At 49.5% G+C, this 9,215-nt stretch overlaps 1 pseudogene; it reads right to left on the bottom strand.

The window, feature by feature from the left end:
* Window positions 1-848: 848 nt before the first annotated feature.
* On the bottom strand, window positions 849-8,974 carry LOC115897556 (annotated as a pseudogene).
* Window positions 8,975-9,215: the final 241 nt, after the last annotated feature.

Here is a 9,215-nt window from a genome sequence, read left to right on the forward strand (position 1 = left end):
CTTGAACTCCCGACCTCAGGTGATCCGCCCGCCTTGGCCTCCCAAAGTGCTGGCATTACAGGCATGAGCCAGAGCACCTGGCCCTCATTTGTTTTTCAAAGAACTCAGTAAAGGTGGAAGGGACAGGAAAGAGACTGAATTCATGGCTGGCTAACAGGGGTCCAGAGACATCAGATAATACTGCTGTTGTTGTTACTGTTATTACTACCACTGTTGGAACATTTACTGAGTGCTTCACCAGGCACTGCGCTAACAATCCATTTAATCCTCACAACCTCCATAGGAGACGGTTACCATTATTACCTCTATCGTGTAGATGAAAAACATGGGGTATTAAGGGTTAAGTGCTTGCCTAAGATCACTTAGAGCTGGGGTTTCAACACCCAGGTATATCTGATTCTCTAAGCCCATTCTTTCACTGGGGGTAGGGGCACAGGTAAGAAGGAGGACATTAATCCTTTGTTGACATTTTGAAAGGATGATACGTTCAAATAGTCCAAAACTCAGAAAGTACAGAAGGGAAATATCTCCCCCCAACACTGTTCCTCTCTCCTGAGATGTTTATGAATCCTTACAAACATTTTTATTGTATATTACCATAATACATACACACACACACACACACACACACACACACACACACACAGGCTCACTCTCTCAACACAAATAATAACATACTCAAGCTACTCTTCTGTACCTTTATGGTACAAGTACCCTAACCCACTTAGGACTTGGCCAAGGCCACAGTCAAGTATAGGCAGGGTGGGCACTTGGCCTGCGAGCTCTATGTCCAGTGCTCGCTCCCCACAGCACCCCCCAACTCACCCACAGCAGCCGACTCAGCCCCGTCAGCCTCTAACCACCACACACAAAAGCAGCAAGAAATGGCCACGCTGTCTTCTGAGCAGGACACTCCATCCGACAGAAGGGACTTTTAGGCTCACCCTCCATCTGCGAAGCCGCGCTCCCAGGGGACGGGGCAGGTGGTTGGACTCACCCTGTCTGCCTTCCTCTTCTGTGTAGTGATAGCAGAGAGGGCCCGCTCTAATTCTCCGGCAAACTTCCATGATCATGGAGGCGGCACACCAGATCCCTGGTCTCTCCTGGAATGAGAGACATTCAGATGCGGCCCAAAGGACTCCCCTAAAGGCCTGTCAAAGTGCCAGGTTTTAAGATGACAGGGTGCCGGATTCCCACCTTGCAACTGCTGGACAGCATGCTGGCTGTAATAGAGTGCCGTCTGAAGCTCCGTTTTCTGAAATGTAAGGATTTGTGTGGTATGAACCTGGGCCTTTGGGAGAAAAGACAAGCAAGTGCTGAAAGAGAAGCAAAGAAACCTTCTCCACCCTCCACTCACCTCTAGCTCCCTCCTTAGGGCATCCTGATGTTGGTGGCTTGCCTTCTTTTCCTACAGAAAGAGGAAGACAGAGCTCTTACCAGGGGGAGGCAGAGATGGCACAGCAAGAGACATGCCCCCAGAATGGCACCACTGCCCCAGGACAGGCCCACCCATGGGACCAGGTTATCAGGAACCCTGTGGGGATGGGGTGGAATCTGAAGGGTGAGCCTTCTTCCCCAGGCTGGGTGTGGGCAAGATGAGACTGGGGCCTCTACATCTGAGTGCCCTCCAAACCCAGCAGTCATGTCGTGAGTAAACAAAGAAATCACGTTACTTCTTCCAGCTGAGCTCGGTTCTGTTGTTTCTGTGGGGAAGAGTGAAAGGAAGGTGACTGAGGGTGGCCCCCTCGACTCTATTCCCCAGGCCAGGAAGCGGTAGGCAGGGGCCAGGGATGGATTTAAAGGTAAAGTTCTTAGACCCAATGGGAACACCAGCTGGTAAACTCTCCTCACTCCCAGAAAAAGGATTTGGGTCTTGGTTGGTTTTTGCCCACAGCCACAGAACTGAAAGTCTGAAACTAGATTCTCTCGAAAAGACAGTCACAGAAACCTTCAGAGACGGAGTGTGAGAAAAGCCCACCCTTCTGCCAGCTTGTGATTTAGAAAGGTGCATTCATTCAACAAACATTGACTGAGCACATACGGGCCAGGGATGGTTCTTCACAGTGAGGATATAGGACGGAAAAGGCAGACAGGAGCCCTTGGCCCCGAGGTTTCCATTCTAGTGGGCCTTTAACTCTCAGACTCTCAGAGCTAACAGAAACCTCTGATACTCTCTAACTCTACCTCAGGAAACGCAAGCCTGAGAAGGAAACTTTACAGCAGGCCGTGGACTAGGGATTAACATAAAAACAGCAATGACAAATCTCATTTAAACTTCACCATGTAGGTCAAACCACACCACTCCTATTTTGTAGATGTGAAAAGAGAGGCCCAAAGAGCTCAAGGAATTTGCCCTAAATCATATCCCCAGCAGATGGAGAGGATTCAAACCCAGAATTCTTAACCAGTGCCTGGGAGATCTTCCACAATCTTAACAATTACCCTCCACCACCCCTTGGGCCCTCTGTCCCCAGGAGCCTGGCCAGCCAAGACTCACATCCTCAGGTGAGTGGCAACCACCAGAAGTGGTTGTCTCAGGGTTAGCGCCATTATTTATGTTCTTCTTTTTGGTGTCGCTTGCTCCTGTACCAACACGAGGGTTGGCCTGGGGATGAGCGTCTCTCAACTGTGGAAAGGAAAGAGCAGTGATACTCATGAGAACTACAAGCTCCTACAGTCACATTCTGCTTTACAGTTTATACAAAATACTCTTATACACCATGTGATTTAATGCCACCAACAACTGTAGGAAGTGTTGTCACAATCACTTAGTGACTGAGAGGGATTGATAGCATGGCTGAACAAAAGGCAATAATGGAACTTAAACTCAGTCTTCTGGCTCTGAGCTCTGGGATTTTGCCACAACTCAGCAGCTGCCAGGGACCAAAACCAGAGGCAGAGGTAGAAAAGCAAATATTAAGTAGGCAGGAACTGTACACTGTGTGGTTTAGAGTCATACATCCTCACATGTCTGTTAGTGTGAAGAACTGCACCACTACCTCTCAAAATTTGTATTAATGTATCCTAATGGCAGAAGGCAGCCTTTCTGTGAAATCTGGGAATTTAACAGAAAGAGGACAACCCAACCCTCATATCAGAGAGAAGTCTTATATATTCCTATAAATTTATCTGACTGTCACCCCTAAGGACATTAATGTTTTGTCTCTCAGTAGACTCAAAGGAAACTGATGCTTCAGAAAGATACCCCTATTTATCCTGTGGCACTCAAAAGTACCCCAGGTGGAGATGAGATGAGGAAGATTCAAGCTGTCAAGTTCAGTTTCCCAAGATCTGTTCCACAGAAGATAGGCAGATCTTACTCCAGAAACCACTGACTGAGGGGCACTCTGGTCCCAGAACAATTCAATTCAAATCTGAGGTGAGAATTCAGAAACAATGTTTGAGTCTCTCTGGAGAGTAGAAGCCTGGGAGAGAAAACCAAACCAAACCCGTTCTCCATTGCCACCCAAAGACACTGTCAATGTGTTGAGCTCATGGGGAGGTGTCGGCTTTTCACACTGTCAGTGTCTGTATTAAGGAAGTAAGGCAGCCTGAAACCTCTCTCTCCTAGGTCCCACAGTCCCCAATCCCTTCCAGCTGGAAACCTGTGCTACAACCAGAGGAACCAGAAATGGGCAAGAACACTTAGGGGACTGGGTCCTAAGACCAAAGACAGGTCTCGTGGCAGTAATGACAGTTCTAGAGGGACTGTGACATCACTACATTCCACTCCTCAGTGGACTGGTGGGGAGGACACGTGAGTGCAGTGCCCAAGTTGCCTGCTTTTAGATTGGGGAGGGGGGGTCACAGGATTGGGACCCAGGTCCTTGGAGATGCAAGCCCAAGAGCCCCAGGGAGGTCAGGCTTTGGGTGGTGGGAGGTGAGGGCCGAGTATGGAGCAAGGAGCCCCAGGAGTCACCTGTCCAAAGTGACCATGGGCAACTAGTGAGGGCAGGTTCTGGGGCACCCAGGTCCTTGGAGACCTGAGCCCAAAGAGCCCAAGGAGGTCAGGTTTTGGGGTAGCAGGAGGGTAAGGGCAGAGTATGGAGTGGAAGCCTGGGAGTCACCAGCTCAAAGTCACCCTGGGGTGACTGGTGAGGGCAGGGGCAGGACTCACGAGGGGGTTGGGCTGGCTCACAAGATTTGGGTTGTGGGGAGCCCAGAGGCACTGTGGGTGGGGGGGGTCCCAGCCTGGTGTGCCTCAGCAGTGGCACAGACTCTGGCAGCAGCTTGACTGTCAGAGGGCGCCTCGGGGTGGGTTGGGGTGCCAGCAACCTGGTGCATTTTACCTTTTCCTTGGCCTTGGCCAATTTGATCTGTGGGGTTTCTTCGGACATCATGGGATGGGTAGGGCGGTGGGGTTGGGGCCACATCAGCACAATCCAGGCGAGGACAACTATACACCTCCAGTCACCTACCAGGTAGCTGTGTGACTGAGCCAGAGGAGGCGTAACCAGGGCCACACTAGAATGCAGAATAGGGGCGTGGCCTTAATGCTTCAAGCCTATTGGTCAATGAGAAAGATGCAAGGGAAAGGAGGCGTGGCCAGACAGCAGCCTGTCATGAAGGACCTGTGATGTCACAAGGAAAGCCACCCATGTAACTGCTGTCCCCGCCCACTCCAGGAGAGGGGTGGGGCTGGCTTTCACTTTAAAAACTTTAAAACTGTAATACCTCAATTGAGGTACAAATCCTATTAAAATGGAAATTTTATAGTGTGCTTGATGATTGATAAAGCAGACTATATTATCCAACATTCCACTAAGATAAATAATCACAATGATTTCTCCTTTTTGGAAAAAATTTTTCTTATTCTCCTATATTATTGTTAAGGGTTTTTTGGTTTTTTTTAAAACAAAAAACAAAATAAACAAAAACAAGAAACATGTCTAACATCTTTAAAAACACAAAGCTTTTGAGCCAGGTCTGGTGCCTCATGCCTGTAATCCCAGCACTTTGGGATGCTGGGGTGGGTGGATAACCTGAGTTCAGGAGTTCAAGACCAGCTTGGCCAACATGATGAAACCCTGTCTCTATTAAAAATACAAAACTAGCTGGGCATGGTGGCAGGTACCTGTAATCCCAGCTACTTGGGAGGCTGAGGCAGGAGAATCCCTTGAACCTAGGAGGTGGAGGTTGCAGTGAGCCAAAATTGTGCCACTACACTTCAGCCTGGGCTACAGAACAAGACTCTGTCTCTAAATACATACCTACATACACACACACACACACACACACACACACACACACGGAAAGCTTTCCATTTAATAAGCACTCAAAGTTCTTTACAAGTTTAAAACACATACAGGACCCTCTAAAGTAAGGCTAAATGCTAAGTGATGGGGGAGAGAAAAAGGACATAACTAACTCCCACTCTCATGAGATTAATCACTAAATCCTATTTTTCTAGAATCACCTGGCCTCTCTAAGCCCTGCAAATGAAACTGCATTTCTCACTCGATACTTGGCTATGACTTGCAATCATGAAAACCAAGAATTGTGTTCTGTCACTGTGTAGTGCTTGCTACCTGGGATCAAGGGTTGACTTTTTCATGATTTGCTCCATTACCTGTGTGCTTCTTATCCCAGACCAAACTAAGCTTTTTTCTAAAGTTCTACAATTTATAGTTAGTAGATAAGAGTGGTTCTCAAAAATATAGTCTCTGAACCAGGAGCACCTCAGAATGTCATAGATGTAAATTCTCAGGCCCCTCCCTAGACCTGATGAATCAGAAACTCTGGAGTAGGGACCAGCAATCCATGCTGCAATAAGCCCTCCAGGTGTTCGGGAACTGCTGGCATACAGCAGGTAGAAAAATGTGTTTCCTTCTGTAGGTCCAAAGCCAGGGATACTATATGTTCTGTCTCGATATGAAACAATGACATGCAATTAAAAGACATAAATCTCCTTCCTACTTCCACCCTCTAGCCAAAATGTTTTATTTTTATGAGTTCAAATGGAAAGCGAATGGCAATCAGAGATTTCATCTAAAAAGTATGTTTACAAGTATCAGGTCTCATCCAGCCTGATCTCATCCAGTATCATTTATATCATCTTACATCTAATATTGTAGAAAAGGATCTTCACAATGTAAGACTCAGGCACACTAGGAGTTCTATGATAAAAGACCAACTAGATCTGAATGTCCAAACTTCCTAGAGAAGAAAAGTGGAATCACTTGATCTCCTGACCTCGTGATCTGCCCACCTTGGCCTCCCAAAGTGCTGGCATTCCAGGCATGAGCCACCGCGCCTGGCCTTATTTTGTTTCGAGGAGTGCCTTTTGGTAAGGGTGCCCAGGAGGACGATGGCTGTGGAGACGGGCAGGTGCCCTCCCTGCTGTGCAAGTGGCTGACGTCCTGGCCCTGGGCTCTGCCCAGGACTGCCATGTGCCCTTTTTGCAGTTGCCTTGGCAGTGGGTGAGCCCAGTTCTCTCCACCAGCTGAGGCCCAGGCTGCAGTGGCGCTGGCCAGAGAGAAAACAGAGTTAGCGGCCCGGGACCTGCGGCAATCCACAGCAGGAGTCAGAGCCTGACTTTCCTGTCTGGGGAGTGAGATGGTGGATCTCGTGGTGTTCAAGGATTCATCCAGCTCTGTTTTCCTGGGCCAAGGGTTTGTCCCAAGACCTGTGGCTGATGCCCTGGGCTCCAGCCTCTCTATCCAAGGGAGCAGGGCTGAGCAGAAGTCGGCCTCCGCATTCCTGGCTTTTCATCCCCATCCTGAGCTGCCTGTCTCTGGCTTCCCCATCAGTGCTGGTGCCCCTTGAGGAGAAGCCTCCCAGAGGAAGAGTTGGCCAAAAGGGGTGTTTATGTGTGACTTGGAAGGCAGAAGGAAAGAGACAGCAGTTGCTGTCTGGGGGCGGCCGTGGCTGTCCAGCATTACTGGCCAGGTCAAGGTCCATTCTGCCTGTGCACAGCAAGTCCATCACTGTGACATGGGTTTTGCAAAAGATAAAAGATAGATTCACAAGACCGCTAAGTGAGGATGTGGGAGAACAGCGCTCAAATCTTGATCTCCCTGGAGATAAGGCTGAGGGCTATTTCTAGGTTAGGGAAGCGTGATGGTCTAAGATGTTGGGGGAGGTGATTGACAGTGGGGAAAAATGAATTAACAGGTTCATTTTGTGCAAGTGTCATCAGGCAGCTGGCTGAACTTGGTGGCTCATGCCTGTAATCCCAACACTTTGGGAGGCAAAGGCGGGCAGATCACCTGAGGTCAGGAGTGTGAGACCAGCCTAGCCAACATGGTGAAACCCTGTCTCTATTAAAAATACAAAAATTAGGCTGGACACGATGGCTCATGCCTGTAATCCCAGCACTTTGGGAGGCCAAGGCAGGTGGATCACGAGGTCAGGAGACTGAGACCATCCTGGCTAAAACGGTGAAACCCCATCTCTACTAAAAAAAAAAAATACAAAAAATTAGCCGGGCATAGTGGTGGGCACCTATAGTCCCAGCTACTCGGGAGGCTGAGGCAGGACAATGGTGCGAACCCACGAGACGGAGCTTGCAGTGAGCTGAGATCGCACCACTGCACTCCAGCCTGGGCAACAGAGCGAGACTCTGTCTCAGGAAAAAAAAAAAAAAAAAAATTAGCTGGGCGTGGTGGTGTGCACCTGTAATCCCAGCTACTCGGGAGGCTGAGGTGGGAGAAGTGCTTGAACTCAGACAGCAGAGGTTGCAATGAGCTGAGATCACGCCACTGCACTGGCAGCCTGGGCCACAGAGCAAGACCTTGTTGCAAAAAAAAAAAAAAGTGTCATCAGGCTTCTTGGCATTTCATTGGACATAAGTACAGAAAATGGTGGCATTAGCATGATCTGAAGGTGGAGTGTTGGGCTCTGAAGGTGGAGTTTTGGACCCTCTGACGTCAAAATGGACCTTTTCTCAGGCATGTGCACAGGTCCAGTTAAAGGGTCAGTGGTCTCAACCGGTTTGAATTGGACAGGAGTTGGCCCAAGGTCCTGAAAGACAATGGAAGCACCATGGCCATGGTGACCTATGAATGTTATCTATAATGCAGCCAGTGAAGGTTGAGTTTCAGCGGTCAGTGTACCGTGGCCTTCGGGTTCATGGAAAAAGGAAAAAAACAATCATACGAAGCAAGCGGCCGAAAGCAAGCAGGGCAGGCTGCCCTGCACTGTGACCTGCTGTGGCCCCAAGTCCAGCACCAGTCACTTCATCGCAGACCCACAGATGGGGGCTCCACAAGGCACAGTGGCCCAGAGACCTCTCCAGGGCCTCGCCTTTGGAGGTCCTCCTTAGGTGGCTGGGCATGCTTCCGCTTCTCAGAGTGACTGATTGGTGACCTCCTCGCTGACGCTCCAGCGGCCTCCCCACACCTCCAGTTCCCAGCCCCTCCACAATCCTGTAAGGTCTAATTCCACAACAAATCCCTTAGCCTGTACTCACATGGTTCTGCTTCTTCCCTGACTGAATCCTGACACTTCCTTCAAGGTAGGCGTAAGCGGTGAGCGCTTTCTGGGCCCTGGGAATGCACCTGAACCAGGATGCCCCTCCCCAGGGGCCTTCCCTTCTTCAGCAGCTCCAGAGGGAGGCTTGCTTCCCTCAGCCCTTAGCAGAATGATTTGTTAAAAGGGTCACATCAGCCCCACACTAGCCCGAAAGGCCTCAGGGACGGGGCAGGGTCTTTGATCCCCATCTCTTAGGGCGGTGAGGAGGAAGCCACAATATGCTGGGTACCTGCTTGGTGCTAGATACTTCATCTTTTTATCCTCACAAGAAGCTACTGCCCCAGCTTGCCGTGAAAAGCTGATAGGGAGGGAGGCTGCTGGAGCTGGAGTTTGACCCCACACTTGAACCCACGCTTACCAAGTACCAAAGCCCACAGGTCCCGTGACCTGCCCACCTGCCCACAGCTGCGGCAGGAGGTGGAGCAGGGATTTCTGCCCATGTCTGGCCTCTGCTGGGTCCTGAGGTCCTGGCTCCTGGGCCTTGCTGCTCTCTGCATCCCATGGCTCCCCCTAGGAGGAAGGAAGTCTTGGAAAGGATGCATTCAACTGTCCAGTCTCTATAATAATTATTATTTTATAGATATACATATATATTATTGCTATATATATTCTCTGAGCACCATTCTGAATCTTTGTGTCCCACACACATTGTTTTCTCTCCCAATACCTTTCACTCCATTTTTCTGCCCAGAAATCCTAAGTGTCCTTTAAGTATCAGCTCGAATTGTATCTCTTGATGAAGC

This window comes from Rhinopithecus roxellana, chromosome 5, assembly GCF_007565055.1.
Source record: "Rhinopithecus roxellana isolate Shanxi Qingling chromosome 5, ASM756505v1, whole genome shotgun sequence".
Lineage (NCBI taxonomy): Eukaryota > Metazoa > Chordata > Mammalia > Primates > Cercopithecidae > Rhinopithecus > Rhinopithecus roxellana.